Raw genomic sequence first — 17,732 nt, 5'->3', positions numbered from 1 at the left:
TGTTTAATGAATTTGTAAAGTAACATCCAACATGGGGTTTTTTTTCTTGAAAGCAAGACAACATTTACTCTATGTATTATGTATGTCCCAGTAGAAAACTTGTATGTCATCCTTTAGGAGAAGTGCCAGGGCACTGTTTTCTGCAATCTGAAAATAATGTGCTGAGTTCTGACAGACAGAATTTTCAGAGTTGGCTGTGTTTTGTTTGGTTGTTGGTTTATGTGAAGCATAATTTCATTTGTTCAGATCTCTCTTCTTAAGAGCTGGCTGCATAACAAAAGTAGCCATGAATTTCAGTGGGGGATTACATGCAACGGCCAGGGACTCATGCAGTGAGAGGCTTTGTACATCTTCATATCCTATGTGTTCTCACTAGCTGCCAGGCCGCCCATGTGGAAGTTCATAGGCAGACTGTGTTTAGAGACATTGAACCTGCTCATATGAAGCCAGCTAACACTAAACTAATATCTTACTTAGCTATCATCAGTCCCATGGGACACTCAGATCTTCAAAAGCAGTACCTGAGTGTAGCCAGAGCTGTGCTTGCAGCTTCTCTTGTTAAATGGAAGCTGTACCTAGACTTACAGGCAGCTTTAGAACACTTCCTGGAATATCATATGGGATGAGAAACAGTAGATTTTCCTCTTCTGGGAGGTTCAATCTCCCTACAATCTTTTTAAACCACAAAGTAACCAGTCTGGTAACTTACCATCTATGTTCCTCCACTTCACTGCACATCTTAGTCTCAATTCCTCAAGTCCAGAAAAGCTCATTACAGTCCACTGTTGAATCATTGGACTGGTCTCCAAACAGGCTTCATTACTGGTGGAGAAAGAAAAGATGAATGCCCATGCAAGCTTCACATTCCTAGGATGAAAATTTTAGACATCCTTCAAGCCTTTACAGAAAATTCAAGGATTATGTGCTAACTTCAAGCCTTGGACTGGAGTTCCTAGATCTTGGATTAGTACTGAAAGTACCCTATAATGTCATTATATAGGCAAGAGAGAGGGGCTGGAGCTTTAAGTTCTTCATTAAAACTGCTCTGGAGAACAAGAAAAGTTTCAGACTTCTTGAATGGAAGAACAAAGACAGCAATTCCAAAAAAAAGTAGTTGAAGGCAACAGTATGACTAATGGGAACTGAACATCTGCTAAGGAGATTGGTATGGGCAAGAGAAATAAGGGACATCCAGCTTTGGAGTCATGAAAGATTCAAACAAGGAAAAGAGAAAATCCACAAAGATACCCAACTTCTCAAAAGCTAATTCGGAGAAACTCCTCAGTATCCCAAGAGCATCACTTGATGATAATTTTCTCTCTGTGAGCCGCAGCCACCATCGGGTCCCAGCTCCTGAGGGCTTCTACTGTTCCAGAAAAAGACAGAAAAACAAACAAAAAAACCACAGAGCTCTCTATTTGGCTCTTGTATGACTCTCATAAGCAGTAAAAAGTTACATGAGCTTTTGAGTGCAGAGAAAAAACAAACCACCAACAATGCACATCCTGCATCTGAGTAGAGCTTTTGGGAGATACTAAATGAAATACATTTACAGAGAAAAGTGGGGGTAACTGGACTTCATGCTCTTTTTAAACTTTTATTAACTTATGTTTTAGATTTATTGTATTTTTTTATTTTTAACAAGATTGTGAAAGTAAACCTCCAAATAGCACCTCAGCCTTTATTTCTTTAACTCTCAAGAGATTTAAATCTCTTTAAAATCTCAGTCTTGTTTTGTTATTCCCTGCCAAAAGCACTCTTGCAATTTGTGGCAAAATCTCCTAACCTCAGTCATCTTTCCAAAACCAAACTCAGGTAGTCACCACTTTCAACAAGGTTTTAGCTGAACCTTGCGACATCCACAGTTGTCACTGCAAAAACCTTATCATTTAGGAGACAGTAAATGGCTGTGCTGCATCATAAACACCACAGGAATTGGACTCTGGGAGCCATAAAAACAAGCACACATGGAGGAGACCTGTAATTCTCTTATTTTGATGGACAACCTTATCAAGAATATATTTAGCCCACTATGTGTGCCCCACTCTCTGAAATACACAAAAATGTACCTGGTATGCTCTCCCTCCCGTCTCTAACCTCCCCCACCTTCATTTTCTCCTTTTATTTTTTCAGTGGACATTTGGAAAGCTGGGGCAAATGGAACGTGCTCCTGGCTTATACAACTGCTATAACAGCAGCAACTGTAGAAAAGCTCAAGTCATAACTTACCTCATTTCATTGCCTTTCAATGACCAGCATGAAAAGCAACCACATTTTCTCTTTCTTTTCCATGATGAGGCAGCAACAGAGGAGGCCCATCTCCCCCTGTTCACTGCTTTTCTTTTCTGCATCACTGCCAACCCCGGCACATGCTGGCTCTTTGCTATAATTGAAGATGGTGTTACACTTTGCCTAATTCTTGGGATTTCCCAGGTGGCAAAGAAAAGTAAATTTTGGAAATTGTATCAAGAAAAAACAGTAAAAAATCTCTGTCTTCTGTAACCAGTCTGTTGAAGATGCTGTTTGATGTAAAAAACCAACCCTTTTTCTGTATTCCACCATGCTTCAGAATATCTGATTCCCTAATATAATTGAGGTTTTCGAAGGGCATTTGCAGATCATAAGAATTTTAGAGGAAATCTTTTAGGGAAAAAACCTTATTCTAGGAAGAACCTCAGACACCTATGGCTTTAGAGATAACTTATAGATGTCCAAATGACCAATTTATGCAAACACTCTAAATGGACATTTGAATATAAAATGCATCCCCTTTGAAGGGGCCAAAACATTTCCAATCATTTCATGTCAAAGAAAAGCACATCAAAGATTTGTGGTATGACATTTACTCTTTGATGGACTGTTGCAGCTGAAATAAATTTTAAAAATTTTATAAAACTAAACCAATAATATGATTCCATTAACTAAATGCACTCAAGAAATGGTTGTCATTAGTCATCATTACGGTCCTGAAAGAGAGGAAAACTAATTATGAATGGATTTGTTTGTGTCTTCATTTACAAACTTCTGCCTCTAAAAGAATAATTGTGAACTCAAAGTAGGTCTTCCTGAAATACACCACTCGTAGGGAAAAAAAAACAGTCCAGAATTTCAACTAACAACAAATTGTTCCTCAGAATTAAAAATCAAGTTAATAGGCTCACAGTGATTTGTCTTGGATTATTGATTAATAGTACATTTGGTTTTGCTTCCCTTGGTGAAATCAATCCCAATCCTCAAACCGGACACCTTACGCCTTGTCACTTCAGAGTAATGAAATCAGCTGTTAAACTCTGCACATGCCGACCTGGTTTGGGTTTATTGATGGCTCAATCAGCTCCCGCGGTCCGGAGGCTCAGTACCCGACAGGGCAGTGACACCTGGAGGGAAGCAGTGGCCCTACAAGCAGCTTTCTGGCAAGGTACCACTGAGCATGGGAATTCTCATTAACGTGATGGACTTTTAAAAAATGACAGTAGAAGGAAAGCGCTCTTGTTGCCTTCTAACCTGCAGCCTGTTCTGAGACTTATGAATGTGCAGCAGTGCACACTGATTTTGCTTTCCTGCATCTGAGCCACAAAGCTGCTCATCTATTTTGAGATGGGTGTTTAGGATTGTGTTACTTTTTACTGCAATAGAAAGAATGCCTCTTTTGCCAGAGTTATCAGTGAGAAAACAGGATGAGAAATGGAAAACATTAATAAAAGCCATGGAGGCAGCTGTGTGAAGTGCAGGGTGCTGCAGCCAGAAGTGGCTCCAGCTGCTACTGCATTGAGAGAACAGGAAATAATCCAATTGGATACAAAAAAAGGGATATAATTCTGGAAGAGGGATGAATTCCAGTGACAGATTTCCAAGCTACAATGTGAAAATCGTGAGACCGGTTAAAATTTTCTCAAAGTTAGGGAGATTCTAATGAAAGAGTATAATTAATTATTGCATCATTGGTGACTGGGTGTAAACTATTTTTACATGTATCGTGCACCATTATGCATGGTCCTGCAAAGGCATGTGGAAGATATAAAAGGTAGACTGCATACTGCATAGAATGTAGCTGACCAAAACCTGGGGGCTTTCTAAATCTAGATTTAAATCTTAACTATCTGAAAATCCAAAAATAATAAGATTCTTATAATAAGATTTCCTATTATTCCTTATTATTATTCCATATTATTATTCATTATCATTATTATTATTATTGTTCTTATTACTTCATTCCTATTATTATTCTTGTTTTTGTTGTTATTATTTTATTCTAGAATAATTTTTTTTAAATACACGCAGAAAAACTGAAGTAGTCAGATTCCATGAGTTTTTCCACTTCACTTTGTATATGCTTTATCATATAGAAGTTAGGGGAAATATTTTAAAGCATAAGATGTTACCCACCACTGCTCCATATCTCCTGAGCAGTTTGTCCCATAGACTTAAGATGAAGTCAGCTGCAATTGTCACTCAGGGAAAAAAATAAAGTCACAGATTTCATTTTGAAGTAACTAAATATTTGTCTTTCCCTTTCTTTCTAGCTACCTCTTTACCACTTTCCACTAAGGCAGAATTTGGTGTTCACAAATATATCATGTTCACTGACCCTCCCAGTGTGTAGATAAAAGTATGTACATATTCAGTAATATTTTGAGGTTTTTTAACCTATAACCCAATCACAGATTTAGCTTTTTAGCTTTCCTCTGCTTGTACTCTTACATGTTAAGCACACTGTAGTTTCTGCCAGATTCCCTCTTGCTGAAAGAAATATATTTCTGAACTGTTTGCTTTTAGTGGCAACTGGTTTCTGGGCACATGTCTAGATCTATTGCAAGCTACAGATAACTGGACATTTTGATTTAGTTGGCTTCTACTAGCTGAAGAGTCCCATGTTTCTGCACTACTCCAAAAGGGAATAACTAGCTCATGAAGATGAGAGTAAAGGTGGGGAAAAATGTTCAAAAATTTAACTGTAGATGTCATTTTCAGCAGTGCAAATTCAGTTACATTATTCAGTGTTGTTACATTAATAAAGTCATACTTACACTAATGTTTCCAAGGTCAGAATGTGATTTTAAAGTTTACCCATTTCCTATACATATTTCTTTTATAAATGAGTTGGTGCAGTGGACTTTCACAGGCAGCAAAATAGCTGAAATAAAAGGAGGAGGAAAATACAGTTTCACAGAGAACTGCTTACAAGTGAGAAATCTGGACTGTGTGAACACCTGGACTAAAGCTTCAGCCATCCCTTCAGGGAAGTTAGAGGGCTTTCCACACTACAGAAAGGTACAGAGCACTACACACCGTTACAGCTTGCTGCTGATCATGGTGCCAAATCTTTCCCTGAGGTAACTTGTGCAGTTCCAGGGGATTTACTCTAATGGTGAAATCGTCCCCTAGCATATAGAAAGCTGCTTACAGAGACAAGCAGCAAAGCAGAACAAGAAAGTAACATAACCCTTCAGCTACCAAACTATCAAGTGGGATTTATTAGGTTCATTTTTCATGGAGACATTTTGCCTCTTGTAAAATGGCATTTCTCCTCCTTCCACACTGCCTCAGTGTTACTCAGCCACCCTGAGTACCCCCACAGAGACAGTGACACCAGGAGTGCCCCAAGCTCAGAGTGAGTTTGGGCCAATTCCTACTTCTGACTTTGGCCAGCTGGGTTCCCACTGCAGGTGGGAGCACACAGCAAGGAGACCTCGACTACACACAACACTGAACTGCAAGCACCACTGTCACATCTTCACGGTGTTTGTCCTCCTTAAGCATCCTGAGAGCGCCTGCTGCTCAGAGCCATGATGATCTGAGTTCCCCAGACTCAGGAGCTCCATCGATGCCTGACCCAGCTCCTCCTGTACTGTGCAAACAAATCCTAGGAGGTGACTCTCAAGTTACTTGATTCTTTTGACCTGAGTACTTGACAGTAAGAATAACTCTCTGGCTTCCCAGGTGGGGTGAGGGTTTTTAATATGCATTTTCAAAGCTTTTGTGGTGACAGGAACTATTCCAATGTCACATCATATTACAGTGACCATCTTGAGGATATTTTTTAAACTCTGATTCTCCAAGTAAAATGATACATTATTGTTATGTGATACCAGTAAGTAAGCAGTGGAAAGAGAAAGTTCTGATGAATTCAGAAACAAATAGTTATAGCATTGTAGCAAATTAGTTTTTCTGCTTGTTGTATAAGTACAGCAGATTTTCAGAATGCATTCAGCTACATTTTCGAAATACAGGGTACATTTATTGATTTTTATTTTAAATCATATTGAATTTGCTACTGCAACAGCTATTATTTCTTAACATCTCGGCAGGACATGCTGATGCCTGCAGTACTGTTGTAGTAGATCAAACATTGAACAGGCAATTAGTTGTGCTCCTTATTTAGCCGTGCAAGAGTCTGGGAAGGGGGAATCACAAGCTAGAGCATTTTGAGATTGATAAGAATTATCTCTTCTCAGTATCATACACATTGACCAAGACTTAAACTAGACATCATACTCTGCTACTTTGCTTCCCCCATAAAGATCAAACCAATAAGAGCTACAGCCACCTGAAAAAAGACACTTTGTGGAACAACTCTTTTGACAGTTGTCTAAAGTAAAATAAAAGGTGAACAAGGAGGGAAATGGTTGCTGGCATAATTTTTGTTTATTTTCCTTTGCTTTCCTATGAAGAGGCTGGGGTCACTGTGAGCCCAGGATATTCATTATATTTTTTCCCTTGGGTAGTTCTGAAAAGGGCACAGAATGTCAGTAATCATCCCTTTTATGTCTTAGTGGCAAGTTTATGATTGAAGGATTACCTTGCTAATACATGTTTAAATGAGGCTTTGGCAATGTTAGTGGTATTTAAAAGAGCTCTGGCATTTGAAACAGTCAACAACAAAAGATTTTGCTGATAAACAGCACCAGGTTCATGGTAGTCTGGCTCTGAGACTGAAGTCTTTAACATCAGGTCTGTTTTGACACTTAGCATTTTTAATTCATAGCAAAAGTGGTTGTTATCAAATGTTGAACAGAACATCACAGAAGCTGAAAATTATGGGGAAAATAAAAAATATTGTCAAATGAAAAACCATCTAAAAATAGCTGAGGCATAGCATATGAAATTATTTATTATTTTATCACAGATTTAATTGAACTTTTTGCTATAGGAATTCTTTTAAACTGTCAGGGAGGAAAACAGAATCTAAACGGTACAGTATCTAGTTATTTTCATTTACATTTTTTACAGTTCTTCTAGGTGTGTCAAACATTTAGCTCAATTAATAAGTCAGGCATGATAATACAACTCATACCTCCTTGCACTGGAAAAGTCTTGCTAGCTCAGTTCGATTCCCTTAGATTGTCAGGTTGTTTTTTTCACTTGTAGAAAGGAATCAAAAATGGATTTCTTAAGGGATTTTAAATCATGTCCTTTCAGACTAAGAAAATTTTGTCCATTGTTTGTGAAGTCCTTCTCAGGCTCTCAGCTGAAATGAAGTTTTTAAAAGATGGACATAATTCCCTAATGTTTCACAGTGAGGATATGTATGATTTATAGACAACATGACTTCTTTGGAAAGGCAATTTTTGAAATTAACAGACAAATCAAGCCTTTTACCTTTCTTGCCAACTGCTTTTCTTACTTCTTTTTCCATCATAGCTGAAAATCCCACTGCTGCCTTGTTCACTTCTTGAATTGTCTCTTTCTTGGTTTTTACTGGACAGTTTATTTAATAAATAAATAGTAGTAACTGCAAAAATCTACATTTCTTTCCATCGCTACAAAAACAGTCTGGGATAAAATTTCATGAAGTCAGAAACCTGAATCAGTCTCCACTCTTGGATTCCTCCACTCCACTCCTCAATTCTTGGATTCTCAGCAGTCCACCAGCACTTCAATGTGTATATATATAGACACCTTGAAGAGAATAAAAGTCAGGACCAGAGACAGACACATCACTTGTCATAAGCAGTGGGGGGAGTCCTGTTTTGGTTTTTTGTTTGTTGATTCGTTGGTTTGGTTTCAGGTTCTTTTTTATAAGCATTAGCAGAGAAAGGGCAAATTTTGATTTTGCTAATTTGGGGTTGTCCAATGGAAACTGAGGGAATGGTAATGTTCTTGTTGCACCACAGGGTGCTGTCTAGTCCAGAAAAGTCAGCCAGATCTGCAATCCAGAATTCATTGACTACAGAACAAAAGAAGCATAATCAAATAATGTATAAACAAAGGAGGTCCAATACTTGATAGTTTCTCATTTGACTTTATCCTCAAAACTGCTTTTGTATTCTGGGTGAAAATCCTGTGTTAGACAGTTGACTAGAACTGAGAAAGTGTCTATATGACCAAATGCCATAAGAATATAGATTAGATAGGCAGTTTAGGATTCCAAAAGCTTGAGGTTTCTGGAAGGAAGAGGTTACAAAGGAGTAATTCGGCATTTTCTATTGGATTGTCAACTAGTTTCCATTTGACAGACTTGACAGTAGCTCCTGTAAAAAGTGAAAACTTGTAAGTGCAATAGGTGAGATACTTCTAATAGTTTTTGGTTTGCAAGAAGAATGTCACTCAAATACTGTTTTGGCCAAGATCTTGCATGTCACTAACTGGTTTTTAGAATGACTGTATGTCTTAAAGGAGATTTAATATGGTCAAAGGGTTCTGGGGGGGTGGGGGGGTGGAGGGAGGGGAAAGGGAAATCCACCATTTTTTTCTTTACTACAACTCTGAATGAAAAGAAAGGTTTTCAAAATTAGCACTTATCAACTTGGGGTCCATACACCCCATTGAGAAATTCAACATGTACTGGCAAGGTACATGCACCTAAATTTTTTTTCAAGATATGGAGTACACACGTTTGCTTTAAGATACCACTCTGTCACTATTTCCACATTGGGAGGGTTTCAAAGGTAAACAGAATTAATTGCTTCTGGAGATATCTATCTCTTTTCACTAACTGTGGAGGAAATCTAGATGGCTAAACTGAACTAATCTGATGCATCAGTTGCTTTAAAGAGTATGTCTCTGGTGGTATTAGTCATCACAGCCCCGCACCTCCAGTCAAAAAAGAGATGAAAGGAGTTGCCTGTGGTCATGTAGAACACCTACAAACAGAGATAAGAGCTGAATTCAGAAGAGCAAGTTTACTCTCCTAACACTATGCAAAAAATCACCCGTCCTTTAATGTGCATGCAAATGTGTTTTGCTTTCCCCAATCAGAGGTTAAATATGTAGTTCAAAACTCAGAGGACCAAGAGAGTTGTTTCTCACTGTTTCATTTACTTCAATACAAAAAAGGTAACCTTCTCAAACCATGGTTTTCCTTGTTTTGTTTGATTTTTCTGTAACCAATACTGTCTCTATTTTTCCATTTATATTGTAGGCTCAAGTGAAACCATATCACTCTTATCTTTTGTTTCTTATTAAACTTACTTAAGCTTAATACTTAAGTTTCTTTCCTGCACCTATTTGAAATAGTAAGCAGCAAACACTACTTGCTTTTCCAAATTAAAAAGTAGGAGCAAAATGTCAGTACTGCAAATGACACATAATTATTTCACTGTAGACTCCTGAGGATGAGGAAATTATAGGGTTAGGAAGCAAGAATGAAATAATTATGTCTTTTAAAATATTTTATGAACAAAAGCCTTTTCTTGTCTGGATTTCTCTGCTAAGCTTAAATGCTTCACTAGAAATTAACGATTAAATTAACTGCAGAATTATGAACATTTTTTTAAAGAACTAAGCAAGAATATAAAGGTGGTATATTTTCTTATAACAAATCTTGCATTTGTACAATTTATGCAAATGAGCAGGTTTTCCAGATGAGAACTGCTTTAAAAACCATATTTCTGAAAGTGGCATTATCACCTAATGCAACATTAAGAGAAGGTAGCTAAACAAAGCAAAATGCAGAATATAGGAAGTAGCCCTAAAATAGGTAATTTACAGATACTTGAATTTGTAAATGACTGAAGCTACCATCCCTTGCTGAGTGACTCCTTACTGGATCAGGCTAAGGAAGTTGAGATAGTAAGTTCAAAGCTGTTAACTCATGAAATGGCAAAGGTGAATATTGTTTAAAGATGACATATATATAGTTCTTACATTCTCTACAAGTTGGAGATAAAACACTAGTTGAAGTAGATTTTCGGCCTGATTCATAACAAGAACATGCTTCAGCTGTCTGTTTCCTTCTGACTTAATCCTAATGCTGTTTAAGTTAAAGTGAAGATAACAGTGATATTATATAGCTCAGAGTGAAGCTTTTTAAGAACAAAGTTGGCAAACTTCTTTTGTTTAAAAAATGACCACATCTTTGATTTTGCTCTGCAAGTTCCAAGTATGACTTATATAATTTAATTAAGCTACACTTTCAGTATCTAAAGGATATAAGTTACTTTCAACACTTGAAAAAAAAATAGATCATAGTACAGCAGTCCAGAATAACTAAAGAATGTGTAGGAGTATTTAGTTCTATCCTGTCTTCTTGGTGACAAATGACATATGGAGAAGATAACTACTATTTTCACTATCTCTCGATTTCTGTTATATAAAAAAAAGTTGGCATCAAGAGGTCACTATGAAAATGTAGAAAAGCAGCACATGTTTACAGCTTAAAAATATTTTGCCTAATTTGAAGAGGAGACAGGATCTAAAACTATTGAGAAAAATCTGTTACAGTGGCTTCACAGGTATTGTGAAGTATCTTGGCCCAAAATTAGTTGTTGTGTTCATGGCTAACTTTGGGGCCCTGTACTTACTTACAAAAGCCTCTGCCTTTTAATTAAAAATTCTGAAGTTAAATGTTAGTCTTGAACGTTTGCCAGCTCACAGAAACTATTTTGCAAGGGGAATACTGGAATAGAGGTTTTTTGGTGGGTTTGTGGGTTTGTTGGTTTGTTGTTTTTTGGGGGGGGGAGGTGTTTTGTTTTTGTCTTGATTTGGGGGTTGTTTGTTTGTTTTGGGGGGTTCCTTGGTGGGGTTTTTGTTGTTGATGTTGTTGTTTGTTTGTTTTGGTTTTGTTTTCGTTTTCATAAAGACTTTGTCCTGGGTTGAAGTATATTCTATCACCATCTTCATGAACTGTTGAAACCAGGTGAGGCAGTGCTCCCTGCCTCCTCCACTCTGGCTTATCTTCTGTTAATGGGCCCATCAGCACCTTTGCTACACAGCTCACAGATAACCCCCTCCTGGACTACCTCCTGTTAATGGGCCCATCAGGCCTTATCACATGACTCACCATCCCATTGTGGGATGCTCCGCCCAGAGGGAGAAACTAAGCATTCCAGCCTGGATATAAGCTGAGACTCTGAACACCAGAGTGGCGCTTACCCACTGGATTCCCAGAGGACCCGAGCTACCAGACCTTTCTACAGGATCACTGCTTCAGGAAGACCACCTGATCTGGACTGCTTCCATCACTACGCTCAGGTTGTATTCTGACTCTGTCAGTGGTCTTTTGTATTATTGCATCGATTTTATTTTACTTTCTTTCCTTTTTTTTCCTATTAAATTGTATCTCTGACTTGGAGCCTCTCATTTGTTTTGCCTTCAAACTACTACAGACTTTCAGGACCCTCCATATAGAAATCACTAAGAAAAATGAAAATATTGAAAAAATCCTACCAACTTATGAATTTTATATTTCATCCCATCAATATTTATTTAGCAATAAGAAAGAAAACTTGTGCACCTTGTCTCCTGAATTAAATGTCCATGTTTGTCTTCTGTTAATGCTCACATTCCTTGGGCCACCCAAAAATATCCTTCAAATATTAGATCAGTTGACTGAGCAAAATAAATGAGATATATTCTGTTTTCCAAAGAAATTATTAAGATGTCCAATTAAAGAGTTTTTGTTATCTTACAGATCAATAACTAAACCATGACAGTATTGTTATTGATAAGACAGATATAAACACAATATCAGTTCCCCAGTCTTCTGGGTCTATCTTTTCTGCTGAGTTGGAAATTTCCTGAAAACAATGATTATTTAAACTTTCCATCATTTCATCCATGACTGGATTTAGATGCATCTTTTCCAGGCAAAATGCAAACATGAAGAAGAAAGTGGAAATGAAAAGTAAAGCAGACCAAAAAGAAAAAAAAAAAGTTTCTAAGCATTAAATAGCATCAGATAAAGCATAGTTCTCAAACAAAAGAAGCAAAAATCTGATAAAACATACACAGAGAAAAAAAAACCAAAAAAGCACAAAATTATCTTAGTGAATATAAGATGGATGACAGTGTTCCCCTGAGCTGAAACATTCAGATCAGCCTAGGCAGCACATGTGCTTCTCAAGAGCACTTCTCAGAGAGCTTCTTGGGTCTCTAAACAGGCTGGAAATGTGAAAAATGAAGTGGCCCTCAAGTCCTGCTTCTTCTCCTTTTCATTTAAAGCCCCCAAGTGGCATTTATACAACACACATGGTCCCTACAGTTGAATGAGCTCTTCAGCTAAATCAACAGCACTAACCAGCAAATTAAAGTTGTGGGTGAGTCTGATCTTGATTAACTTCTGCTTAGGCCAGTATCTCCAATTGGCCATGGCTGAATTAAATTTAGTCTGTACAGGGTTTTAATCACAATAAGATATATTTATGTTCAATTTTGACCATCTTGAAGGCCTTATCTTCTTTTTTTATATCTCACCTCTTCAGTAAACTACCCACATCCTTACTTTCTTCTCTCCTGAAATAGCCATTAGGAACTTTGTTATAAATCCAAAGAATCATGGTGCATGAGAAATTTCCCTAAAAAGGACATTTAAAAAGCTTTTCCTTAAGAAAAAAAAAAAAAAAAGTAACAATAATTTCTTCATATAGGACTTTTTTTGAATTTGCAGATTTTTCCATTTACAAATAATTAATCTGAACATCTTAGTCACCTAAAGTATTTTCCTTTTTGCTTTAGTCTTTTCAGTTTTTTTATATTCTAGTTGTGTTTCCCCCTTTTTTTCCTTCTTTTTATACCTCTTAGAGTCAACATCATTTTAGTAGTGTTGAGAATGCTCAGGTAAAAGAGAGCAGGAACAACCTATTACTGCTGGGATGGATCATTATAGACTCACTGCATTTTTCAGCAAGGCTAGGTAATTTCTATACCATTTCACCCTTCAGGTCTGTTGTTTAAAATAACATTTTAATAACAAATCCACAAGACAAACAGGGAAGAAGAGTTTGGGTAAAGGCCATCAACTTTTTTTTCATCTCCATGGAAAATGTGAATGTTTAATGCCCATACAGGGCTTTACTGATTGCTTTTAAGCTATTCAAACCATTACTTTCCATTCCAGTTCCTCAGCCAAACAAAGGTGAAAGAGCAGAGGTGATCAGGTAGAGGTGCAAGGCCTAACCCATTTACCTCTCTTGCACTAGACCTTACCCCATTCAGTTGGTGTCTGGGAGGACAAGGGTGCCCATAACCCAGTGCAGCAAAAAGCAATATACGCGTACATTGTTGTGTTTCAGAGGGAGTAATTTGACCTATTTAACATCTGCTCTGCTCCACTGTTTTCACCTGTGTTTTTCCTGAGATATGGAAAGTGCAGGTGTCTAGCATTACTTTCTTAATATTGCTGTCCTAAAAACAGGGCAACCACCTGTTCACACCGGCCTGTAGAGTACAGGAAACAGCCGGCCAAGTGCAATTTCCTCAGAGAAATTCCTGTTGGACTCAAGTGCCACCCACTGTCGTCTTTCTGAACTGGATTTTGCTTTTTCTCTGTCAGCATCAACTCAAAGTAATTCATTTGAACTATGCAATTACATGAATGAAAAGCCATTCTTGAAAATCATTCTTCATAGCTTCTCACTAACCCATCTGAGAAAACGCCATCACAGTCTTTTTGGACAAGTGCACTCTTTCAAGGCAATCAGGGGAGAGGGAAAGAAAAAGTGGAACGGTTTGAAGTGTCATCTACATACACATAAAAGGCAAGGTAATGAAGTAGATGTGAACTTTTCTCAGAAGATCCTACTAACTAATTCATCTTTCTTGAAGTAGTTCATGCACCTTATGGTTTTGTTTATTGCAGCATATTCCAAGCATCTCCCCAGGAACCCTCTGGTTCTCTTCCTGGAAACAGGGATTGGCACCAAATGAAGTTTCAAAGTGCCTCAGAAGCATAAGATATAAGCACTAAGAAAGACTTTTGGGACCAAATCACGTACAGGCTGATTAAAGTTGTATTACCCATGCCCTGAGGAGCTGAGATAGACTTGTAAACCAGGTTTAGTGTTGTCAGCCTCAAGACAAGATTGGGTACAAGTGCTGTCACTTCTTCCCTGGGCCTGTTTTACAAACCAGTTCCTATTTCCTGACAAAGAAAAGGCAATGTTTTTGTCCTTCATGTATTCATCTGAGTACAAAACTCCTCATAAAAAAAACTACAGAACATCAATAAAAATCTAACATAAACTCCAGTCCTCTCCTGTGAAACTTCACTCCCGTGCTCTTCTCTGTTGCTCATTTTAAAAGAGAAATAGATTATTTGAGCCAGATTTACATTCTTTGTAATAAATTGTTGAGGTCAAGCTGGTTGTCATCAAGCTGGAGGATGAACACTACCCACTGGGGTGGGTTTTGGCATGAAAGCAGAAAGCCTCTCACTGCCTGATGCAATTACCTAGTTAGATTTGCTTTGCTTTCTGATGCTTTCCTACAAAAAAGAAATATCTCTAGAAAAGACTGGATACATGTCTCCTCTCGTCACTGGCAGCATAAGATGAATAGGACTGATCTCAATCCAGCATCAGGCTCTATCTTCCTCACACACACGATTGTATAACGATGGCGCTCCTCACTGGAGGCAAACATTAACTCAGCTCACCTCAGCCAGCTCAGCAGTGTGCGCAGGAGCTTTAGAAAGTGTTGGACAGGGTATTCTCACAACACACCTTCTGTCTTAGGCAAAACCACACATTCTTAAAGTACATATGAGTAAGTTCAGCCTCTGGAATTGGTGGATGCTGACTGGTCCTTTCAGGAAAGTATTTTGTTCTGTCAGGGGGTACATCATGTATTTATTACATTGGTCAAGAAAGTGCAAGTTTAACTGTGGTAAGTGGGTGCAATTGAACCTAAGTGAGTGTGAAGGAGTCTAAAGCTGGCTCATTTTACTTGGCAGAGGTGCAGGTTAATATGGAAGACTTCTTTAATTTACACCTTCACACTTCCTCACATCCTCTTGTGTGTTGCAAAAGAGCAATTTTTGCAACTCTTTTAACTCACACGCTGCCTGTGATTGTGTAATTCACAGTCCTTTGGGCACCACATCTGGATCCTGCAGACTGCAGTCTCAAGCCAGAGCTAGGTCAGACAGCTGTTCCCAACTCACCCATAACAGCTCCTGCTCAATGAGCTCCTTCTGCACTTTAATAGGAGATTTTTAAGGACACAAGGCATAATATTTGCATTTGTTTTTCTTAAACACTTCTTGTAAACCACAGTGCTGGTAGTTGACAAGTTTATAAACTGATGTTAGAAAAGCAGCCCTCTGTGACTGCCACAGAAATGTGAAGGAGAGTGTTAAGATACTGGTGAAATCACTCTGATGTCTGGTGAGTGTCCAAGTTAACAAATTTCCTCCTCCACATCCCTATTGCTATTTTTAATTCTTTTCATGCTAGCTGAAGCAAACTCCCACCCCAAAAACCACAGACCAGTTTGTTTATCGTATTTTCATGACATGAATGGCCACTGAATAATAAAAAAACTTGTGAGAGAAAGTTTCTGACACTGTTGATAGAGGCCATCAGACCTTAGGTTGAGTGATGAGAGGTTCTTTAGGGTGGGGTTTTTTTTTTTTTTATTCATCTTTTTACTTTTGGGGTTTGGTTTTTATGGGTACATATTCCCACAAAGTGGGAAAGATGGCAGGCACAGAAAACCTCTGTTTCACTTCACTGGGTACTTTGCCATTGTACCAAGTGGTTTTTCCTTATCGAGTGGTGTTCTAATGTCACAGGGCAGTAGGAGCATTTTGGAACACATAACTTACAGAGACAGCACTGCCCTTGGGAAAGAAGGAGGCATTAAACTGGAAATATCCTAAGGACAGTTATTTAATATTGGAAGGTGGTTGCTTTTTCCTGATTCTAAATAAGCAGAAGTTCCCACCAACTTCTAAAAATGTGTTCACTTTTACTGGGATAATGACATTTTGAACTGACATCACCATTCACACCGGAATCTCAAGGCCCTCAGTAAATGCAAAATGAACGCTTCTAATGCATCTTTTTGATGTGGTTCTGCTTTATTCTTCTTTGTAAACAAATTGAAGCACCAGATGACTACAGAGTTTGCCCAGTCACACATCTAGTAAGTCCTGGATCTCAGAATTAGAGCCAGAGGTCCATTTTGCTAGTATCTCTCCATATTGTAATTCTTAGAAAATCTTTTTAATCTTAGAAATCTACAAAAAAGGAAAATGTATATGACATAATCAAAATCTGGATTATATAAATATAGTATTATCTATATTATAATATATATTATAATATAGATATTTTAGAAAATTCAGTAATAAAGGGCTGATGATGAATAATATACTTTTCTCCTTGCTTTTCTCCTTGCTCTGCTGAGTTTTCTCCACTTGTAGTTCTATAATTTTGACAGGAATTTCTTTAGAAAGTGATCACTCTAAGTACAATGTACAGCATTCATTTGTTGTGCCTTTCTCCGTCCATCAAATCTGTACTTTCTGATTCACTTTCTGACTCACTGCAGTTTTACTCTACTATCACTCAATTGAAATCAATTTTGTCTGTCTGGCATTTTACTGTTACCAGTGAAAAGCTGTAGTTACTTGACCAAAATAGAGTCTGAGGAGAGATGGCGTGTATGTATGTGTATGCTTGTGTGCGTGCACGAAAAGAGGAGAAAAAGAACAGAAAGATTGTATCAGATTCAAGAATTTTCATTAAATTGTTAACATGGAAGCATTTGTAGATGAGAATTTGCTTTTTTGAGGAGCTCACTTCAAATTCAGGTTAGGTTAAGGCCAAAATTGGCTTGATGGGCTCCTTGAAAAGGCAGTATTTTGCATTACACAAGCACAGAATCCATGGTTCCTGATAATTCATAGTAGGCAAGCCCCATCTTCAGGAGCCTGATCCCATGAGTAGGACATGGGAAAAAACACAGGGAACCTCCGATGAAGTTTATACCCTTATGGTTTTGACAAACAGTTGAAGAAGTATGCACATAAAGAAGGAAATAGCATCCCACAGTGAAGACTGAGAACTAGAATTAGAAGAAAATCTGCTTTTTCTAAAGGTTATCCAGGACGTATTTCAAAACATAAATCACCTGAAATCTAGTTTGCTGATGTGAGTGCAGGACTCCCCTAGATCTTTGTCCAGTTTCTAGTCCAACTGTATTTCTAGGAACTCCATAGTTGCCTGCAAATAAGAGCACACTATGTGCTCTAGCTGAGTCCAGAATGACAATAAATTCATCTGGTAAGAAACTACATAATCCTACTCTCTTCATCTTCCCCAGGAATTCCTTTGAAAGGTCAGAAGCCACAGAAGTCCAACCTCTGTGCTTGCCAAAGGTCCATTTGGGAGGCATAACCTTCAGCTTTGAACTGGGGTCCTGCTGTTGCACAATGTACAAGTTAAAGGAGGATGAAGGCCTGCTGGAAAGGCCTCTACTCACTGGCCATTTCACTGCTGAGGCTCAGTGCTCCTCTAAAACTAAAGGTGTTAGCCTGGTCATTTGCTGTGTCATTGGAACAGGAGGATCCA

This window comes from Chamaea fasciata, unplaced genomic scaffold (assembly GCF_029207755.1).
Source record: "Chamaea fasciata isolate MVZ Bird 193981 ecotype frontalis unplaced genomic scaffold, bChaFas1.0.hap1 SCAF_7, whole genome shotgun sequence".
In the NCBI taxonomy this organism is placed as follows: domain Eukaryota; kingdom Metazoa; phylum Chordata; class Aves; order Passeriformes; family Sylviidae; genus Chamaea; species Chamaea fasciata.
This window is presented reverse-complemented; position numbering follows the sequence as displayed.